This window comes from Podarcis gaigeae (assembly GCF_964106915.1).
Source record: "Podarcis gaigeae genome assembly, chromosome: 3".
Classification (NCBI taxonomy): Eukaryota; Metazoa; Chordata; class Lepidosauria; order Squamata; family Lacertidae; genus Podarcis; species Podarcis gaigeae.
This window is the reverse complement of record NC_139680.1, coordinates 8,829,517-8,852,812: the sequence shown is the minus strand read 5'-3', so window position 1 is coordinate 8,852,812 and position 23,296 is coordinate 8,829,517. Positions and strand designations below refer to the sequence as shown.

At 44.9% G+C, this 23,296-nt stretch overlaps 2 long non-coding RNA genes across 2 annotated transcripts in view; one reads left to right on the top strand and one right to left on the bottom strand.

The window, feature by feature from the left end:
- LOC310840725 overlaps positions 1-5,433 on the bottom strand; it is a 76,979-nt gene extending 71,546 nt beyond the window's left edge. Inside the window, exon 1 of the long non-coding RNA XR_014562047.1 lies at positions 5,210-5,433. This is a non-coding gene — a long non-coding RNA (uncharacterized lncRNA). The remainder of the gene's footprint in view (positions 1-5,209) is intronic.
- Positions 5,434-6,009: 576 nt separating this feature from the next.
- LOC310840862 lies at positions 6,010-13,749 on the top strand. The gene is made up of 2 exons (XR_014562218.1): positions 6,010-6,108; positions 13,467-13,749. It is a non-coding gene; the product is annotated as an uncharacterized lncRNA (long non-coding RNA).
- Positions 13,750-23,296: the final 9,547 nt, after the last annotated feature.

The following is a 23,296-nucleotide window of genomic DNA, read 5'->3' as shown; positions in this document are numbered from 1 at the left end:
CTGCTCCCTACCTTCCTTTTCATTTCATACTTTTTCATTCAGGCTTCATTTTGCCCAAATGTGGCTTGAAACGCAGCCGGAACGGACAGACAACAACCTCAGTACATTTTATGCTACTAATGTGAACATACCCTAACTCTCACCTCTGTCAGTGTACGTGGTCTTATGCAACTCACAACCTTTCAGCCTTAACCCCATCTCCTGTAGAGGAGTATTGACACTGTCCTGCTGTATAGGCTTGTTGAAATCAGAGGTGAGGCACTTGGGACCATCCAGATGTTGTGGGAGGTCAATTCCCATCATCCTTCACTGCTGGCTATGCTGGCTGGGACTGATGGGAACTAAGAGTCCAACATCTGGAGAACAGCAGGTTCTCTGTCTTTGTCACAAGGATTATTGATGCAATCTCTGTGTGGAAGACACAAGATTTACCCACCTGGGAAGAATGGCAGATGAAGTTGATGGACTATATGGAACTGGTGGAAATGACTGGCAGAATCCGAGACCAGGGAGAAGAGTCGGTGGAAGAAGACTGGAAAAAATTTAAAGATTATTTACAGAAATACTGTAAAATTAATGAATGTTAGGAAAATGTTGGAATGAAGTTATATGGCTTTAGCAGAAATGTTATAAGGAGTTAAGTACAAATAGATTTTTAATGCATTAAAGGGAAAAAATAAGGTTAGAATAAGATAAGATAAATTACAGGACAGAAAACAGAGGAAGATGGAAAGGAATTGCTGAAACAGTTAATTGAAGTGGAATACAAAAAAGGAGGTGTGAGGAGGTCGTGGAAACAAGTGAATGAAAGATAAGATACTGAAACTATTGGATGTGTTTTAAATTGTGTTTGTTTTTTGTTGTCAATTTAATGTTTTAGTGTTAGTGTAATGTAGTGTTTTTGTTTTTGTAGTGTATTGTATTGTTTTGTTTAATTCTTTTGCTTTTCTCTGTAATCTTTAAACTGTTAATAAATATTATGTTAAAAAAAATAATGATGCAATCTCTGTGAAGCTCTTTGGGCATTCTTAAGCCGCATAACTGCTGCTTCATCACCGCTACCTATTGTTATCCCCCTTTAATATATATTTTTAAAGACAATGGTGGTCCCTGACAGCACAATCCTATGCATATCTATTCAGAACTAAAAGCTCATGGAGCTTAATAAGGCTTACTCGCAGGTAGGTGAGTATACAGCCTTATGACTCCCGTTCTTCAAACTCAACAGAACAAGCTTCTTCAGCATTTCATTATGAATGCCGCATTCCATAGTACATGCCTCCCTGTAACTCTGGAGACATAAAATAAACCTGCACTGCAGCTTCCATTTAAAACAAATCTCTTGTGTTGGAAATGGAATTAAGTGACTAGGAATCTAATTCTGCAAATTTTGCTACCTTCCTGTACTGATCACCTTTCTTCCTATAGTGTTTCCCTTGCAAAATTCCAATCTCCTCTGGAAACAAGAAAGCAAACAATAAGGACACTTGAATAGAATTTTTTGGTCAGTTAATTTTCAATTTGAAGTAATGCATAGTTGAATTTGTTTGCACTGTAAACGTTTGACTAGTAAAAAGAGCTTTGTTTTGCATACCCACTTCCCTTCCACAGCCAAAAATCACAGTAGGCTTCACAAAGAGAACTCTTTAAGTCTTGAGTGGGATACACACTCTGCAGTGGGTTTCAACTGTACGTGCCACTGTAAATTGAACTGTGAATTTTAATCCCACTCTCAAGTTAGCCTTTCTGCCCTGCTGGTATATTACACTCCACATACTCTGCTGACCACGATGCGTTCCCTGTCATGGGGATCTTGAAAGTGCTTAAACAAATGAAATTGTAGGAATCAGTTTCGTATTTCCTGTCTGCATTCCAAAGCGGAAAAGAACGGGGCTGGGGTTGAGTTCCTACAAACATATGGAGCTGTCGTCTTCTAGGTCAAATCATTGGGTATACCTGATCCAGTAGATCAGTATCAAACAGAGGTTTGCCAGGGTCTCAGGGCTCATTCACACTTCCACTTGTTCCATGCCTAGAAAGTGCTCGTCCACACATAGATATACCCAAATCTTATACAATACTATAACAAACAAAATTCTTAATAGAATCCACCAGACATAGCTGAGGTGTGCATGAGAACAGAGTGCAACACATCTTCAGAGATCACACAGGTATTATCCAATAGGTCCTGTAGATTCATGTAACACTCACCTATTGCACTGATGGTGGTTATACTGTTAGGTGCTCATTTCCATTTCCCCCTAGCTGCTACATAAAACACTATCACACCAGTTTGACCAACAAACATGGCAAGGCAGAGAAACATAGGCAGCGACAGGTCTACAATATCGCTTCCATATTTGTACCTTTGTTGTTGTTGTTTAGTCGTTTAGTCGTGTCCGACTTTTCGTGACCCCATGGACCAGAGCACGCCAGGCACTTCTGTCTTCCACTGCCTCCCGCAGTTTGGTCAAACTCATGCTGGTAGCTTCGAGAACACTGTCCAACCATCTCGTCCTCTGTCGTCCCCTTCTCCTTGTGCCCTCCATCTTTCCCAACATCAGGGTCTTTTCCAGGGAGTCTTCTCTTCTCATCAGGTGGCCAAAGTACTGGAGCCTCAGCTTCAAGATCTGTCCTTCCAGTGAGCACTCAGGGCTGATTTCCTTAAGAATGGATAGGTTTGATCTTCTTGCAATCCATGGGACTCTCAAGAGTCTCCTCCAGCACCATAATTCAAAGCATCAATTCTTCGGCGATCAGCCTTCTTTATGGTCCAGCTTTCACTTCCATACTTCACTACTGGGAAAACCATAGCTTTTACTATACGGACCTTTGTTGGCAAGGCGATGTCTCTACTTTGTACCTAGATGTGGCCAATAAGAGGACTGAAAAATGCATGCTTGCATGAACTTGGCTTTTCCCATCAAAATACCCACAGACAGCCAACAGGAAAGTACCAGGAGCCCAATGGCAAGTATTTTTCAAGGGCAAATGTGAGATTTATACATACATTTAAATACACATGAGAGTGCTTTAAAGCTGATGCAATAGACACAGACGCGTGTTTACCAAATGAATGCATTTTTGGTGGAGAACGTCTTCGGATAAGTCACTTCTGAAAATGTTCTAAATGCGACAGACTTTTCTTGTCAATGCCTGCACTAGATACTACAGGCACCATTTTCGTAAGCAAACAGTTGTAACCAAGAAGGAGAATAAGACAACTGGAATGAAGGGGAGATGGGATTGCAGTCCATACAAGGGAGCCGTAAAAAGTTATGTTTAAACATATGCTGCTAACTACATAACAACAGATGGCTCAAGAGACAGGCAACAGGATCCAAGTTGTCTGTCCAAAGCCTTGTTTTAACTTAGACAAACTTTGACCTCCTTGCTTGATGATCTCCCCATTCACATCTTTGCTACAGTACTTAAAAGTCACATCTTTTAACAATGGGGATTCTGTACAAAGGCCAAATCTAAAGTTAGGTCACATTTGCTTCTGGCAGAAAAATTATCTGAGCTCTGGAAATACCAATGCATCTTTAAAGAACTGGAGGGTGTTTGTTTCTTTCCTCTTGTGACACTGAGAAATATAACTCCTGCCACGGGGCGGGATGACGGCATCCATCATTTTGAAGACCTGCAGTTGCTTCCATTCATACTGAGCAAGCCTATATTCCATTTTCTCATAGGGCATCATGGAAAATTAAAGGAAGCACGGGAACATGAGCTAGAACTAGACTGAATATAGAACACTATTTGTTTACCTCAAGGCAACGGAAAACAATTACCGGTAGTCTCCCAAGCCAGGTCACCAAACAAACAAGCGAGCATGCAATGTACCTAGACCAGACTTGGAACTCCAAATTCAATTATCGGAATAGCAGGCTTCAGAAAGAGGAATGCTAGTAGTGCCCATAGGTAAGGCTTATTTTAATGAAGATAAATAGCATTGCGAAACAGTGGTTCCCTCTTCCCAAGCAAAGCCTTTAACTCACACAAGTTGTGTCATCAGTTCAATCACTCTTGAGTCACCATCAGAGTTAGAATCATAGAGTTGGAAGGGACCATGCAGTCCAATCCCTTGCAATGCAGGAATGATTTTTGTCCATGGTGGTGCTCAAATCCACAACCCTGAGATTAAGAGTCTGATGCTGTACTGACTGAGCTATCCTCCAAAGGGCAGGGCTTTCCTTGGTTAAACCAGGATGCTTAGATGGGGACTGTGGCGTTTGCCTCCTAGGATGGGTCATAAGGAAAGGGTTAAAATGGGTGTGATGTGATTGGCCAGCAAGAATGCAAGGGGGAGGAAATAAAAGTTAGAGTGGGAGGTTTTGAAAGTCAGTTGAGGTTTGGGAGTTGAAGAAGGAAGAGGGAGGTTTAGGTGTGGGTTGGTAGAGTTGTATTGTGAGAGAGTGAGAGGAATTGTTAGGTGGAGTCAGATAGATAGTTGGGAATAATCAGTTTGGAGTTGTTAGGAACTAAGAATAAGAAACTGACAAGAGAAAATTAACTGAAACCATAAGCTTGTTCCTGCATTTAAAAATAAACTTGATTATTTGTTTATGTTAACAACTGTCTGGACTCCATGTGTCCCCGTGAGATACGGGGTGGTGGCAGTGGAAAAAGCTATCGCAGTGGCGGCACAGGGTCAATAGACCGTCAAACATCCGGGGGCCCTGTGTGTGATCGCCACAGGGACCTTTAGTAACTTGGTTGAGGCAGCAAAGGGTGAATGGAGAGGCAAAGGATATGAAGAGGAGTTATATACTCATTGAGCTGGAGGTCTAAAATAATCCAGCATTTTCAATTACGAAGCTACGAAGAGCCCTGCTCTATCAACACGAAGTCCCATCGAGACATCATGCCTTCAACAGCAGCCAAACCAATGCCTTTGAGCTCACAAAGCTGGATATGAAGGCAAACAGCATCCCTCTGTTGTTCTCTCCCTTCCAAGAGTGGTACCTGCACTCAAAGACATATTATATCTGAACTTGGAGGCTCCACATTGCTAACTCCATCCATTTGTTTGCTCCTCTTATGCTCTGATTTAAGATGGTGGTCATTGTGGTCATGAATTCCCTTATTTAGGAGTGTTCAAGAGGAAATACTTTACGTTTTTGGTTTTCATTTAGTTTCAGTGGGAATAACTTCAACCGCTCCAGTGCTGGCTTTCTGTTGGGAGCTCCAGAGAATGGCTGCTTACCTTTTCGTGGATATCCTTTGGTTACAGAAATCTGTGGCAGGCAGCAGGTGGACATAGCACAGAGAGATGTTCTTCGCTGGCAGGCGGAAGGATACCAAAGGCAGTCATTCCATGGTCTAAAATAAGTAGTGAATAATGGGGCCTTCCTACCTGCCAGTGAACAAGGGAGGGAGGGAGGGAGGAAGATTTCTCATGAAAATCAGCTGGCTACAACATGTGACCAATGTCTCACTTTTCTTAAGGTGGTTAACATCAGTATGAGGTCACAATGACTAGTAATATCAGCATGAGATCACAATGACTAGTTGCATGGCAAGTTCCCGCCTCCCCCCAATGAAATAAAGACACAGGACAACAGAATTCAGGTTAATGGGTCAAATTAGGCCACAACTTTATTGATTACAGGAATTGAGCTGTATTGGCTTAGGCATTGGTCCTAACAACTAACCGGCTTGAAGGCCGGTAAGGGTTAACCACCAGTGGGAGGAGTCCCGCTGAGGCACGTCAGCTAGGATCTCCCCCCCCCCAGCGTCACCGCGTAGGGGCGTGCCGTGGGCCCACACCTCCTTAGGCTTTGGACAAGGCCACGCCCCCCGGAATCCTTTACTGGACTACCCTTTGCTGTGGGGGGATGCGATGGCACTCCTTCCCCCCCTCATCTGCATAACAATAAAACAGTACCCCCACCAATGCCTAACCACCACTCGAGCCTGATTAACATCAGTATGAGATCACAATGACTAGTAATATCAGCATGAGGCCACATTGTCCACTTTCTCCATCCTTTACTGAAGCAGAAGATATGCAGGCACAATCTTTCTCTCTCTCTCTTTCATGGTGGCAGAAAGAAACAGGAACTATCACCTACAACCACCCAAGAGCAATCACCAGTCAGATAAGTATAAGTGTATGAGTGAGTAAGGAGGGAAGAATATTTCTGAACGTGCTCTGTTGCAACCAAATGAACACTGGATTAGATTATTAGAGGTGAAAGCCACCAGCATGCAAAGTCCTACTCTAGGACTTTTGCTGCATGTGCAAAAACTAAATAAGTATTATTATTATTATTATTATTATTATTATTATTATTATTATTTATACCCCGCCCATCTGGCTGGGTTTCCTCAGCCAGTCTGGGCAGCTTCCAGCAAAATATTAAAATACAATAATTAATCAAATATTAAAAGCTTCCCTAAACAGGGCTGCCTTCAGATGTCTTTTAAAAGTCAGATAGTTGTTTATTTCTTTGACATCTGGTGGGAGGGCGTTCCACAGGGCGGGCGCCACTACGAGAAGGCCCTCTGCCTGGTTCCCTATAACTTTGCTTCTCGCAATGAGGGAACCACCAGAAGGCCCTCTGAGCTAGACCTCAGTGTCCGGGCAGAACGATGGGGATGGAGACGCTCCTTCAGGTATACTGGGCTGAGGCCATTTAGGGCTTTAAAGGTCAGCACCAACACTTTGAATTGTGCCCGTGAACGTACTGAGAGCTAATTTTAGGTCTTTCAGGGCTGGTGTTATGTGGTCTCAGCAGCCACACCCAGTCACCAGTCTAGCTGCCACATTCTGGATTAGTTGTAGTTTCTGGTCACCTTCAAAGGTAGCCCCACGTAGAGCGCATTGCAATAGTTCAAGCGGGAGATAACCAGAGCATGCACCACTCTGGCAAGACAGTCCATGGGCAGATAAGGTCTCAGCCTGCATACCAGATGGAGCTGCGCTAGCTCTTGCAGAACCACTTGAATGCCTTTGGATGTAGTTTCACTTTTCCAATCCAATGCTATAGCACAAGGTATAAAACAACCCCTCGGAAGATGACTTCTGCATGCAGAAGAATACCTTTTGATCCAACCCATGAAATGGTTTTTGAATAGCTGTGCGGGGATGTATAACAAAGTTTTTGTTTGTGGAGAATGGAAAGACTGGGCTGCAGTCAGAAAGGGGGCTGCTTGATTCATTTTCCATAATGGCCAACTGGACGTAAATGCTCAATCTCAGCCAAATATTAATCTCAATTTATTGCACTTGGGTAGCCTGTCTGTGTGATGGAAATGGCAGACCCAAAGGAGAAAACAACTTAAAGAAAAAGAGAAAACTCATCTGTGCTTTCAAACAGAGCAAATGGTGACATTACACAAAGTACATTTGTTTACCAGTGGTGGTCAGGGATTGAGGAGCCATCTTCATTTATTTGTTAATAATCCACTCAATGGGCCTCTAATGGCCTGTACAGCCTATGTCTGGAAACTTAGTTTGACCAGACTAGAACTCTCAGCTGAATTAGGCCAAATAATGTAGGAAAATTATTGGGGAAGCCAAAAATAATACAAAAGAACATTACTCAAGACAAACACAGAAGTTCTCTTGAACAAGAGTTCTTCCCATAATAGAACTTTACATATTATTAGTGGACCTCCACTATTCCGTATCACTTAGTAACAGGGTAAATTAAAGGACATCTCCATTATTTATTGTTTGGGGTTAATTGTGAGATAGATAAAATATATCACACATACAAAAGTATGGTCTTAAAGAATACATTATAATAAAGTAGCAATTGCATATTATATTTAAATATTGACACACACTTATCTGTGAGAGCTTCATTGGAAAATGTTTCCCCCCTTTTATGAATAAACTGTCTGAGCTGTGAAATCAGTGGTCATTTCAAATATATCCCTTTCATCAAAGATTAGAGGTCTCGGAGGGAAGTTCAATAATCCTTTCAAAGAATTGCAGGACAGTGTTGAAGATGTGAAAAACGACCACTCATGGCAATGTCATAAAACAAACCTGCACCAGCCGATAACATATTTATCCTCAAAATCACATTTGAGGGTTGCTTTACTTCTGGTAAACTTAATGGATATAGAACTTCTATGACACTGGGGAATAAAACACTTGGGCCATAGTAGAAATATTCCAGATATTGTCCAGGATACAAAGAGCTGTAAGTGTGTCCTGTGCGTCTCTCTCTTTTTTTGATGAGTAGATGCCCAAGCCCAATCACAAGCTGATGCTGTATGTCCTGTGCACTTCAGAAAACAATTTGGCCATACAGTATAATATATGCTTTTATGATAAAGAAAAATGGGGTTGAAGGTAAATGAAATGGAGTATCTGGAAGAAAGGCATGGCTGATTAGCTTTGAACAACAACAACAACAGTAAACTTTTATTTGTATTCCGCCCTCCCCAGCTGAGACCGGGCTCAGGGCAGCTAACATTAAATAGGAACATTCCTATTAAAAGGTGAAGGTTCACCCAAACAGTATGATCATCTGTAAAAGCCCGTTGCACTGGATTCATTACTAAATCCCAGGCAGGAAGTGATTGGCCAGTGGGAACCCAAGGGGAGGAGTTAGAGTTAGAGTTGGAGTTGTGTGGAAGTCAGTTGGGAGTTGGAGAAGGAAGAGGGAGGACAAGTGTGTGGGTTGGCCGAGTTGTGTTGTGAGAGAGTGAGAGGAACTGTTAGGAGGAGTCAGATAGATTGTTGGGATAATCAGTTTGAAGTTGTTAGGAACGTATAGGACAGTACAGAAACTAAGATTAAGAAACTGCCAAGAAAAATTAACTGAAACCATAAACTTGTTCATGCCTATAAAATAAACTTAATTATTTGTTAATGTTAACAACTGTCTGGACTCCGTGTGTACCCGAGAGAAACGGGTTGGTGGCAGCGGGGAAGCAATCACAGTGGTGGCACAGGGATCAATAGACCGTCAAACGTCCGGGGACCCTGTGTGATCGCCACACTATGTATATAAATCACAATAGCCTCAAAATGGGAAGCAACACACAAATTGTGTTGTTTTTTTCCCAAAGAAGAGAAAATGCAAGTCTTTGAGGGCTAAACCCAAAGGAAGGAAAAACGTTTCCACATTCCTTTTCCAAAATGTGCAGTTGCACCCACTGACTTCTCTCTGTCACTGACTATTCATGTTATTCCAACAACCCAGTCCTACGCAGGTTCAGTTGTAAGTCTCGTTTTCAATGGGCTTTACTGCCAAATAAGCATTCTTAGGATTGCTGCCTTAGTCAGACAGCACATCCCCAGACGTCTTCTGAGATTCCTCAGTATGAGTCCAGAAAGTCTGATGTTAGTCTTTATGTCACATCACACGAAATCTCATGCTTTCTGTCAGGGGTTGCTTGAGTTTATAGAAAGTACATTTTCTCGTAACAGAAATAGGCTGGTTAATATAAGTGCTTTGATTTATAATCTTGCAACATTCTGTAAAGTGTTCATGAATTAGACATACCGGAAGTCTTATTCCTTGACTTAATCAGAAGTTACTCAAACACACACACAGTTCTAGTTGAGCAATATCTGTCTGTGGGGGGAAAGCAGCTCCTTAATTTGAGAATCTCTTCTTTAATGTTTCGGCTTCATTCATTCAGTAAAAGCCAAGATTTTTAAAGGGTCTTCCTGATGCCATGAGGTCTAGACCAGTGTTTCCCAACCTTGTGCCTCCAGATGTTTTTGGCCTACAACTCCCATCATCCCTAGCTAGCAAGACCAGTGGTCAGGGATGATGGGAGTTGTAGGCCAAAAACATCTGGAGGCACAAGGTTGGGAAACACTGGTCTAGACAACCTTCTCACATCTATGCATAATTCCAGGAAAGCAACAGGATAGGGGGTTTCACTGGCCAAAAGATTTGGTTTAGCCCACCTTAGTCCAAGGTACTTTGTAGGCTCTAACTTTCCCCCCCTTTGACAGATGTGTATGAAGTTTTCAGGTATGGAAGACCCTCCAGAGAAGATAAAGCCTGCCAAATTACAAGCAGATAAGTCCAGGGGCTATTGTGCTGTGTACCTTTAATTCTGATTTTTTTAAAAAAAGGATATGCCTATAACATTTTTACGTCTATAGCAGAATTGGATTAAATTTGCAGGCATTGTCACTTCTTCTAACAACACAAATACTGCCAAATTTCTAGAAGATAGTTGCAGTGGTATCCAAACAGCAGCAGCTATCACAATTCTTGGGCTGGATAGAAAGGAATCACTTGATCTCCTCTAGCATTTTGTAGACAACTGGTCTGAGAGAGGTATCCCTGGGTGAGAAACCTGGCAAATTGTGGATAAATATGTGTGGAGTCTTTTGTGGTAGAACTTTTAAAGCTGATTGTGGGGGGCGGTGGAGCTAAAAGTTTTCACTTTGCAGGTAAAATAATTATTTCTGATTACAAGCTTGACCTGAAAGTCACAATGGAGTTCTCTTTCCACCCTCTCCCCACTGTGGCACCTGATTTTTATTCCCCGTCTCCTCACCCTAGAATTATTCTTTACATTGGAAGCTCAGCGACATTAATTTCCCTTTCAGCAGATGTTTGTCTGCAGCATTATTGAAATGTCTGGATCAATGAGGCACTTGAAGACTCCTTGCTTTGATCTGTGCTGCCTCATAATGATCCCACATCACCTATGGCAAACCAAAAATTCCTCTGAGGGACCCTGCATTCATTCCCTCAGGATTCATCCCAATCTGATCTGCACTGTTTACTTCAGAGGTTCTATTCATGCTGCCTCATACAGATCCTTTGTTGTTGTTTAGTCGTTTAGTTGTGTCCGACTCTTCGTGACCCCATGGACCAGAGCATGCCAGGCACTCCTGTCTTCCACTGCCTCCCGCAGTTTAGTCAAACTCATGCTGGTAGCTTCGAGAACACTATCCAACCATCTCGTCCTCTGTCGTCCCCTTCTCCTTGTGCCCTCCATCTTTCCCAACATCAGGGTCTTTTCCAGGGAGTCTTCTCTTCTCATCAGGTGGCCAAAGTATTGGAGCCTCAGCTTCAGGATCTGTCCTTCAGTGAGCACTCAGGGCTGATTTCCTTCAGAATACAGATCCTGCTTTGCCCCATATCCTTATAAGGAACCCTTTTCCAGCTTTGGATTCACGTTTTTTCCTGAATCCAATGCACACCCACACAACAGAATATGTCCTGTGCAGCTCCCCAAGTTCCCTTAAGGAAAGATGTTTGTTTAATATCCTGCCTTTCCCAGATCACAACTACAAACTGTTTTGAAGCAGTATGTGGCAATCCATGTTTGCAATGTATACTTTTGGCCATGTCAGTTGCTTCTCCAACACATTCACAAAGGAAAGGACAGAATAAATATTATGAGCCCAGTCTCAAGTCTCCGATAACCTTCAATACCAGACTAAGATGTTTATTCAGTGTGACCCAGAAAGAAGCATGTACCACGCACACTGAATCATCCACACCACTTCCTGGACTACCTGAACCCATCTTATTTCAATAGCTACTGCATTCCCACTGGGGTTTTTCAAAGCCCTGGAGAGAACAGGGAGGAAAGCATCCCACAGCCTCATCACTTAATTCCAGTCCCAGTCACTTTCCTTGCTGCGCCTTGAACAACTCTGGAGAAGTTCATGAACTTTTCAAACCAGATTTTGAGAGGCTCGGGATAATGTCAATTGCAAAGCCAATAGCAAGTCAAATAATTCAAGGTTCCAAGGGAAGAGTGGAACTTGTTTGGACCCCTAGCTCCAAATAAAAATGCAAATTATGTGCAAGTGACCGGCGGTGTCACAGAGACTTAATCATAAACTGACCTTGCTGGTTGTCAGCGCTCAGCTATAAAAACAAGCAAACCTTGAAACGTGTGTCATGTTTCAGTGAAGATCTTCTGATTAAACGTTTCTTCATTGAGTGTGCTTCCTGTGGTCAAAATTCAAAGCAGGCTTTACCACAGTAGGGCAACGTGGTGCAACTCATCCAAGAAGACTGCTCCTTAAACAGGGACATGCTTTGAGCTCATGGGGCCATCGTAGGCTGCAGTCAAGCACTATTTGTCAGATCGAGAATGCTTCACATGTGATATTTCCTGTGCCTCAGGGTAGCCCAGAAATAGCAATAGACCTTAATAAATGGGTGTGCTAATAAATAAGAGTTAGACAGGCAGCCTTTCTACATGGTAGACTCTCCTTAGCTAGACAGTGAACTGAAAGCGTATGCTGCCAGATCCTGTATGCTCTCCCCAAAACATGGGTGGTCCTCCAAGCTGAAACGTCACATTTACCCCATTCCTTCAAGATTACAGTGTGGAGTCCAGATCTTACAGTATGGTCATTTCAAGAGGGGCTTGTCCAAGCCATCTCTCCCAGCCAGCCTGCAGCCAGCCTGCCCAAGATGGATCCATCTGTCTTCTTCCTTCTTCTTCCCAGAACACTGTGCTAAAAACCTCTCTTTTTCTGTCACCTCACACCCATATAACATGGCAACCTTCAAAATCCCCTCTGCTCACACCCCAGGGCACGGGGGAAGACAGTTCTCTTGCATTGCCAATGGATCTCAGTGGCCCTGTATTGTTTCTTCATGGGGGCCAGGTCGTTTTGCATAGGCTAGCTCAGAAATTCCTCTGCAGCTTGTATTTCTCCCTTCTGGGAATTAGGGGGATGGCACTGCCGATCAGAAGGTTGGCAGTGCGAATCCCTGCGACGGGGTGAGCTCCCGTTGCTCGTTCCTTGCTCCTGCCAACCTAGCAGTTCGAAAGCACTTCAAAGTGCAAGTAGATAAATAGGTACCACTCCGGTGGGAAGGTAAATTGTGTTTCCGTGTGCCGCTTTGGTTCGCTAGAAGCGGCTTGGTCATGCTGGCCACATGACCCGGAAGCTGTACGCTGGCTCCCTCGGCCAATAAAGTGAGATGAGCGCCACAACTCCAGAGTCAGCCACGACTGGACCTAATGGTCAGGGGTCCCTTTACCTTTTCAAATCTATAACAAGTTGACATTAGGTGTTCACTCAGAATATTCCGTAATGCATTGAAACCAGCATGGGAGGTGCTGACATCAAAAGTTAAAAGCAGGCTATATTTTTCTTTTCTATGCATCAATACTTGTAATGTGAATGGGTTTCTCTCCCTCCCTCCCGCCCCTTGGCATGGTGGCCAGGCAGCTTCTGAACTCCCAGCTCCTTATCACTTTCAAAGGTGACAAATTACAGTTGTGTTTCTTTCCACCATGGGTTATTTCAGACAAAAGTGGCCCATTGGGGTGGAAAGAGCGATATCCATAACAAAAGCAACAGAAAGTCTCGACTGTGTGCTGCTCTTGTTGGCTTGTGAAAAATGTCATTTATTTCTTTAGCAGTCGTAACAGCAGCAGCAGCAGCAGCGCTTCTTACCACTGGAAGCACCATAAATATGTCAGAGTTTGTGTGCATGTACTGTGGTAGCTGCATCATAATCTATTCAGAGTTTCTGACTTGTTTTCCTGGTTTGTTTCAGCCGTTCCCTCTTTAGGGCCTCTTACCTCTCTAGGGCAATCCTGGAGCAGAACCACAGAGGGCTGGGATTGCAACTCTTCCCTCACAGCCCCAGAGATCATAAATCAGTTGCAAAAAAAGCAACTTTTACTGAAGTGCATGGACATTGCTTTAAAAACAAGAAAACAAAAAACCACCCTTCTGTCTCTCCCAGTAAGGAAAAGCTGCTTGGCGGTGGGGTTGGGAGAGAAAAAGCTCTTCAAAATATGATGTGTTTGTTTTAAAAGAAAGGTTTGTGCCAGGAAGCATGTAACAGGTAAGACTTCTGTGGGATTAAACTCCAGGGCTGTAGGTCTCACATTTTCTACAGGGTTTCATTCTCCAAGGGCCAAAACTGCATGTTGCAAAGCAACCCCGCCGCTCAAAAATCTTGATCATTCCACCTTAAGGCTATAGAAATATGGGCAACTGTGTGTCTACGTGTGTCTCCCTTGCCAAGTAGAATTGGTTTTGGAGGGGAAATTACTGGAATATTTAGACACTGCCATGGTGGTGGCTTGTGGGAATGTCACCAGCGGTGGAGAAAACCGATTGGGCGCCTGGGCAGTGCACGTGCCCTGAGCCCAGGGGTGGGGCCACCTGCCCGCAGGGTGAGGCGAGCCGGGGCAGGACACTCTGTGGGGCCTCCAAGGAGTCTGCCTGCCTCCTACCATTCAGCCGGGGGAGGCAGTGGGTGGACCATTTGGGCAGCACGGAGCCTGCGGGCACCCAAGCCCAGGAGATGTTAGAATTCCTGTTCCATGATTGCAGTCATGGGATCTTTGTCTACCACATGACTGTGTATATTTTGACTCCGCAGAGTGGGTGAGTGCCATCCGGCGTTTTGTCACCCTCCTCAGTGGTGACACCCAGGGCAAACCGCCCCCACCAAACCCTCCTTCCTCCGCCCCTGGATGTCACCTGTGCCTCTCTCCAGTAATAAAGGCAAAGTACTATACCCCAGCAAATCCAGAAGTATCAGTCAGATACCCATGGCCAGCTCTGCTGCCCCTGTGGATCCTGCTGCCCGAAGCAGGGTCACCTCACCTTGCCTTATGAGTGGGCCGGCCCTGCAGACACAGCACATCATATTATTGCCTCACAAGTTCTGGAAGTCTATGTCAAAAATGCACACAAGAGACCCTGAGCCACTTTAACCGGCTGTCTTTGACCAAAGAAAATAGGTCACCTTGTTTTTCTTTCAAAAAGTGTCCAGATTCAGTGTTTGCGCATCTCTTTGTTATGTTTGTTTTAGCTAAGGTGGCTTTCAAGCTCGTTTTTACATCCTTAAGGTTGTAAAAAGTTATAATCCCCCTCAGTCCTCTGTTAGGAGATTTTGAAAACAAATCCAAAGCACAAATCGATTGCCAGCTGTTAAAGACAATGATAGACGCATAACTGGACAGCCTTTGCCTGTTTAGTAAACTGCAGGTGCTCCTCTGGCATTCCTAGAAAGCTGCCGTAACATATCTGTTGAAGTTGTTGCACTCCTTTTCCGGCTGGATCATAAAAGAGCCCTGCTGGACCAGTCCAAAGGCCCTTCCAGGCCAGTATCCTGCTCGCTCTCACAACGGCCAACCAGATTCCCATGGGACACCCACGTGATTCCAAGGACAGCAATCTCCCACCTGATGCTCCCCAGCAACTGGCATTCAGAGGCAAACCGCCTCCTGGATGTGCGGCTACAAGCTTTTTTCTACCCCGAGCATCCAAAAGGATTACATTGGTTTCCTGCCTCAGCTGAGCAGCTGTTTTTGTTATATTGCAAAGTTGTAAATTTGAGTGATGAGTGAAGATAACTGTCCTGCTCTCCGCATGGCACTGGTGTGGTGGTCTCAGCACACTTGGCTCATTTTTATGTGCAGTGTGTTGAACCGAGAAGTGTAAGGGCAAAGAATCAAAAGTGGTTTTGAAAGCAGGATTCTTTCCTCTGCATCCTCTTCCTACCTAGAATGTCAGTGCAATGAAAGGCATACAGAGCAAAGGAATGCCAGCCATGTGCAGTTTGATGGTGCACTTTGCTGTCACATTTGAAAAGTAAGGTGAAGGTAAAGGGACCCATCTCGCTCATCTCACTTTATTGGCTGAGGGAGCCGGCGTACAGCTTCCGGGTCATGTGGCCAGCATGACTAAGCTGCTTCTGGCGAGCCAGAGCAGCGCACGGAAATGCCGTTTACCTTCCCGCCGGAGTGGTACCTATTTATCTACTTGCACTTTGTGCTTCCGAACTGCTAGGTTGGCAGGAGCAGGGACCGAACAATGGGAGCTCACCCCGTCGTAAAGTTAAAAAGGTAAAGGACCCCTGGACGGTAAAGTCCAGTCAAAGGCGACTATGGGATTGCAGCACTTGTCTTGCTTTCAGGCTGAGGGAGCCGACATTTGTCCACAGACAGCTTTCCAGGACATGCGGCCAGCATGACTAAACAGCTTCTGGTGCAACAGAACACCATAATGGAAACCTGAGCACATGGAAATGCTGTTTACCTTCTCACCACCTATTCATCTACTTACACTGGTGTGCTTTCGAGCTGCTAGGTTGGCAGGAGCTGGGGCAGAGCAACGAGACCTAACTCCATCGCACAGACTTAAACTGTCAACCTCATGATCAGCAAGCCCCAAAGGCTCCATGGTTTAGACCACAGTGCCATCCACGTCCCTTTTGAAAAGTAACACCTGATGGACCGTAGGCCCTTTGATGTAATTGCATAATCCAACACAGGTGATAGCTCAGTTGGTTAGAGTGTGGTGCTTTTAACGCCAAAGTTGCAAGTTTGCTCCCCATATGAGACAGGTCCAACCCCCTGCATTTCAGGGGGTTGGACAAGATGATCCTCAGGGTCCCTTCCAACTCTACAGATCTATGATTTTCAAGGAGTAGTATCGGGCAGCTTTCAGCATCATCATCTTGAGACAGAGAAAACACTTGTACTCAAGAGTTGGGTGAAGGTAAAATGACTGGGATGGGATGCAGGTGGTGCTGTGGGTTAAACCACAGAGCCTAGGACTTGCCGATCAGAAGGTCGGCGGTTCAAATCCCCGTGACAGGCTGAGCTCCCGTTGCTCGGTCCCTGCTCCTGCCAACCTAGCAGTTTGAAAGCACGCCAAAGTGCAAGTAGATAAATAGGTAGCGCTCTGGCGGGAAGGTAAACGGTGTTTCTGTGCGCTGCTCTGGTTCACCAGAAGCGGCTTAGTCATGCTGGCCACATGACCCGGAAGCTGCACGCCGGCTCCCTCGGCCAATAAAGCGAGATGAGCGCCGCAACCCCAGAGTCGGGCACGACTGGACCTAATGGTCAGGGGTCCCTTCACCTTTACCTAAAATGACTGGGATAGCCCCTCTCTCTCTGATGTGTGAATCTTCTGCCTTGTAGGAGTTCCCCTTTGTCTTTGCTAAAGAGTTTGTTTAGATACTTGTAAAGAACAGAAATATTCCAAAGTCTCCAGTTCTCTCTCTCTCGAGGACATTCAACCCCACAGCATTGCTCCTGGAACTCCTCGCTGCTCGGAGATACGGGGAGAACGTAATATCGTGCTCGTCAACACATAATAAAACATTACATCCACATAAAGAGAACCTGATTTTGAAGCAGGGTTTCCCCGTTGGAGCCCACCAAGTGTCCAGGGTTCAAACCAAGTCCAAGGTGCTAATGATCAGAGTTTTGAAAGGAAAGCAGCAGGGAAATGGATGTGTGTGTGTGTTGTTTTCCTGCACAGGGTCTCGAGACAAGGTTTTCATTCAGCAGCTACTGTTCATGCACGGAAAGATTTGGTAAAGAAACCCCACGGAGTTCAAAACAACGTGAGCGGCCCCCTCCCCGTTTCCAGGCGCTTTTTTTTTGCCAGAGATAACAAAACAGTAACCCAGCTGATATTTGCAATAGCTGCGAATTTATGAAGGGAGGCCAAGGTGCTACCCCCTCGCACCCCATCGGCAAAATGGCAGCTCCTGGAGTTCCCCTCACAGCCAAGCAGCGCTTTCAGAATCCCCTAAGTGGCCTTGCAAAAGCCTTTCCAGAAAGACCCAGCCAGGTTTGTTAATGCATAAAGCAGAGTTGCTGTCTGCCTAACATTTACCTTGGGATTAAAGGAGAGGGGAGAGGGGACCTTGGACTTTTACTAAGCTTTAAACTCTGTGATGCCTTGACGTAATAGGAAGAAAAGTTGGCAGCTCTAACCTGGGTTTCTTACTGTGGATGTGAAAGCTTCAAGGCTTCCCCTCCCTGAATCAAAAAACAGACCTTTACATGGCGTTATTGTACAGAAGAGCAAGTGGTCTGTGTCGCTTAATACTGCTTTCTTAACCACCGGGCGCTGTCAGAAGGAACCACGCTGCACTGGGAAAACACATGAATCACACTTCCTTGAAGCTTGCCTTAAATAATAATTCTTTTTTTTCCTTCTTCTTCTAGTACTCAAGAGACCATAAAACTTCACGTGAAATCACTTCAAGGCACAAAAAGCCACCAGCCCCCCAATTGCAAGAAAGAATAAGACTTCACAAGCCCAGCCGCTGCTTGGCTCTCTCCCGGCGCCAGAGAGGAGCACAAAAGAGCTGCTTGGATCAACCCAGACCCAAATACACACGGCCGCCCCAAGACACAGGGCTGCCTGGAGCAAAGGACAACACGGAACCCCCCTTTCCATGTACTGGACTGGTAACAGGATCTTATTTTAACCCTGGCCACAGGGTAGCTTTAAGAGCGCACAGAAGGCAGCCTGGCGCACACAACTCTGTCCGCCAATCGGGAGGAACAGCCATGGTGACTGCCACCACTGTCCGCTTCAGCATCCACCGCCCGAGGCAGCTGCCTCGCTCTGCCTAATAGTAAGACCAGCCCTGCCAATGCACCACAGGCAAATGGTCAGGGGTACTAAAGGAAGGAAATAGCTGGTGGTTGCTTTAAAAAGCGAGCCAAGCTGCATGATGCAAAGGTGTTTGCTACTAACCAACCATAGCTGGCTGATCACAATCGCCAATCATAAATATGGCAATCGGACTGAGCCAACTCATTCTTTTTTATATATAAATATTTTATTTTTTCACATAATATATCTTTTAAAAAAATATAATCATATGTTACCATTCTTATTTTTCTGGGACTTCCCATATCGCTCAATAAGACGTGATATCTCCACTCTTTGAACTGAGCAAACTCATTCTTTGTATCTGCTTTCTAGGAACAGCTCAGTTGGTGGAGCATGAGACTCTCAATCCCAGGCTTGTGAGTTCAAGGCCCGCCTGGGGCAAACTTTCCTGCACTGATGACCCTGGGGGTGCCTTCCAATTCTATGATTCTAACTATACCCCAGTGTTCTTGCCTGTCGTCATGGCAGGAAGGAAAACCAAGTAGATCTCAGCTGCAACACTAGTCAAAAGCTCCAGTCTCCCAAAACCCAATGGGTCTCAGGAACTGGCAGGACACCAAGGAAGGGGGAAAGGATCCCAGCGAGGGGTATAGCCATGATTGGTACACACTGGGACAACCTGAAGATGGGGAAGGGGAGGTCGGGGACTTAGGGGGTACTCACGGAATATCAGAGGATGTTGCACACCACCAGAACCAGAGGTGTCCCTGTCTCCGTGGGCATGGTGGGCTCTGAAGTGCTGGGAACAGTGGAAAATGCACTCCAGGAGACTGAGGAAGTCCACTAGCTCACTAGTGGACCAGGAAGAGATCATGGGGCTTGTTAGGTCTGGGAGGAGACCAGTGATCACTCAGCTGGTGAAGATCACACATTTGTTAAGTGGAGAGACACAGCTGCTCAGCTGGAACAAGCTCAGGTGCATCAATCAAGATTGGGATGATAAAAGGGAAGCAAGGCAGAGACTCTGTCTGCTTAACCTTAGCTCAGTGGGTGAGAGTGCAAGTGAAAACGCCAAGGTTGCAAGTTCAAACCCCAGCAGTAATACCTCAAAACATGCAGCAAAGAAAAGCATGGGAATATAGTATGTAAAACCTTTAAAATGTGCCCTTCCAGTGAGTCCCAAAATGTCCCCTTTTAAAAGCTCTTTCCAAGCTATCCCACTCCCCTAGCGTATTGATAGACCCACACAAACGGTTTCCTTACAAAACTCTCAATACACAAAACTCTTTCCTACACAGCAGTCAGAAAAGATGCACAGGCAGTCAAAACATTGGTTAGTTACGAAATATAAGTGCTTTTAAACTATTGGTAGGGAAGAAACACTTGTTTCAGACTCCTTTCTGGTCTGAAACAAAAAGAGGTTGGTTAAAGCATGTGCTCAGAGCTCCTTGCATACTGAATTCCACATGGAGAGAAAGAGACCTAACAAAGGCTCGGTGACCCATTTCCTCTCAAGGTGGGAAGTGATGTCACAGGCTAAGCCTGGCAGGACAGCTTACTCTATGGTTTAACCCCTTCCCGCACTAATTAGACATGCTATGGTTATATGAGGCTGGAACCCTACATGTACTTGGGGGAGGGGTCGCAAAGAGCCACAAAAAATGTGTGGATGTCTTGTTTTTAATTACAGTTTGGGCAACAAATGCAACATGTAGAACATTCAAGATCTGAACTGGAGACATTCTCAACGGACGTATAGCCATCATACAGCGTAACCAGGTTACGCCAACCCAGGAAGTGCCCACAGTTCAGCTAGCTTTCTAAGAGTACTCTAGGAAGCCAACTTTTGTGAGATGCCCTATGATGAAGAGAGTGTTTACAAATGGGCTTCCATGTTGCCCGACGCCAGAGTTTCACATGAAAAGGAGCTCTATTAAGAGAGCAGGACCCTTAGGATGAGGTTGAGAGTACAATCATGACTTCAGAAGCCAGCTTTCCCCGTGCTCCCAGTATTTGATTTCAGGCTGAAAGCCATTCGAGGAAGCCAAAACAAGCACAGCCAGTCCTGCCTCCTTCCCCAAAAGTTTGCTTCATCTTGGAGTCTCTTGCATTTCCAACAGGACCAGGGGAAAAAAGCCACACTGCTTCATTTATCAAAAAGGAATTACTCAAGCCCCAGTTTATTAATGTTCAGTAGTTCTCAGTTAGACAGACAAGTTGCACACATAAGCGGCATTTTTTTTAAAAAGCCCTTCTGGTGTTATGGAAATGGTAACATTAAATAGTACTTTGCAACAGAGTTTTTCTGTTTAGGTTGGCTTCGGGAGTCAAAAAAAATAAAAGAGCTCAGTGCTAAGGGGTAAGGTGAAGGTCAACAAAAGCCTGATGGGGCTGGGATGTTCATTGTGCAGAGGACAGGAAACCCGTTGACTAAAGACTCCTCATGGCCTGTGTCCCACATATCACAAATATTCTGGAAAAGTGTATTCAGCAGAAAGATGGATTTCAGCTAGCTCAAGGAGCTGCTGTCTGTTGGCAAGAGCCACCTCCATTCACCCAAGTACTGCAATTAGGTACCTCAACCAGATGTGGCAAACCTGTGGTCTCTGGGGTACATCAGACCCACCAAACGATTGGCAGTGGCAGTGTTAGGAACTCAGATATATAAGCCAGGCATCATCATCATCATCATCATTTATTATTTATACCCCGCCCATCTGGCTGAGTTTCCCCAGCCACTCTGGGCGGCTCCCAATCAAGTGTTAAAAACAGTACAGCGTTACATATTAAAAACTTCCCTGAATAGAGCTGCCTTAAGATGTCTTCTGAATTTCAGGTAGTTTTTTGTCTCTTTGACATCAAATGGGAGGGCGTTCCACAGGGTGGGCGCCATTACTGAGAAGGCCCTCTGCCTGGTTCCCTGTAGCCTCACTTCTCGCAGGGAGAGAACCGCCAGAAGGCCCTCGGAGCTGGACCTCAGTGTCTGGGCTGAACGATGGGGGTGGAGGCGCTCCTTCAGGTATACAGGACCGAGGCCGCTTAGGGTTTTAAAGGTCAGCACCAACACTTTGAATTGTGCTCGGAAACGTACTGGGAGCCAATGCAGATCTCTCAGAACCGGTGTTATGTGGCCCCGCCGGCCACTCCCAGTCACCAGTCTAGCTGCCGCATTCTGGATTAATTGCAGTTTCCGGGTCACCTTCAAAGGTAGCCCCATGTAGAGCGCATGGCAGTAGTCCAAGCGGGAGATAACTAGAGCATGCACCACTCTGGCGAGACAGTTCGCAGGCAGGTAGGGTCTTAGCCTGCGTACCACGTGGAGCTGGTAGACAGCTGCCCTGGACACAGATTTGACCTGTCCCTCCATGGACAGCTGTGAGTCTAAAATGACTCCCAGGCTGCGCACCTGGTCCTTCAGGGGCACAGTTACCCCATTCAGAACCAGGGAATCCTAATCCACCTAATGGCTCCCTATACCAGGGTTACAGTCGCCAAAACGGAACGTCTAGTTGCCATTTTGGGGCAAGACAGCTCAAAAGTTGTATTTTTCAACACTTTTTTGGTCCCTGAAATTTGTTCTGATCGCGCTGATAAAATATAATGGATAGAATCCTACAGGTGGTGTTGTTAGTGTGTAGAAACAGTCAAGATCCCCAGGCAAGCACCTGCAAATGGTGGTGCCTAGTGCCTGGTGAATTTCAAACATCGCACTGACAAAATTTGCTGACAGCATCAAACATGGTTCCAAACGTATTGCTGTGTGTGATCATTACATGTTGAGTAGGGAAATGCCATTATCTCCTGTGTCTTCAAAGAAATGTGTTTTTATGTATACCATAAATGTATTGGCCTTTTGGGGTTTATTGCTACAGCATTGTACAGTGGTACCCTGGTACTCAAACGCCTTGGTACTCAAACGCCTTGGTTCCCAAACACTGAAAACCCGGAAGTGTTCCGGTTTTTGAAAGTTTTTCAGAAGCCAAACGTACGATATGGCTGTTGGCTATTGTTTCTGGGGCGCCTGCACCAATCGGAAGCTGCCCCTTGGTTTTCGAACATTACGGAAGTCAAACGGACTTCCGGAATGGATTAAGTTTGGCGCTTTTGTTTTTGCTATTTATTTTGCGTTTTAGTTCTTGAGGATTTTTTCGGTTCATTTGTTTTTGTGACTGTGTGGAACCCAGTTCAGCTACTGATGGATTGTGTGACTGAGGAAATGTATAAAAGCCCCCATCCAAACAATTACTATCATCAGTGCAGGTAAGGAAAAAATATTAATTTAATTTTTTATCATCTACAATACTGTCTTATTTATTTTACATTGCAGTACACTGATTATTGCTTTCATTTTATGGAACAATGGTCTCACTAGATAGTAAAATTCATGTTAAATTGCTGTTAAATCGCTGTTTTAGGGGTTGTTTTTAAAAGTCTGGAACGGATAAATCCATTTTGCATTAATTTCTATGGGAAAGCTCGCCTTGGTTTTGAAACACTTTGGTTTTGGAACGGACTTCCGGAATGGATTAAGTTTGAGAACCAAGGTACCACTGTATACTAAGCACCTTCCATCTTGTCCTTTGGATTATTTTCCTATCCAGAGAATTCTACACACATCCTTGTTAGATATTTGCCATTATTTGTTGGATATACCAAGAAAAACACACACCAAGAACTCAAGCCATTTGTTGGATGGCTATTAATCTGGAACAACCTCTAACCTTAACGTACAAATCTGTTGGTGGGGTTTCAGCTTAAACAACCCCATTAAAAGCAGATGCTCACATTGATGCTGTAAAGTCTGAGGGCCTGAAAAAAATGTTTGAAGGAACACTGATCTCAGACTCAGCACCCTGGGACACAGGAATGGGAATCGCACCCCCAAACCCTTTCACTCCAACCACAATCATAACCAAATTAGCCTGTCAGTGTGCAAGTTAGAAGTCAGAGGAGCACTGCTCCAAACTTCTGGGATATTCCGCCCAATGATGATGACCTATAAGCTGT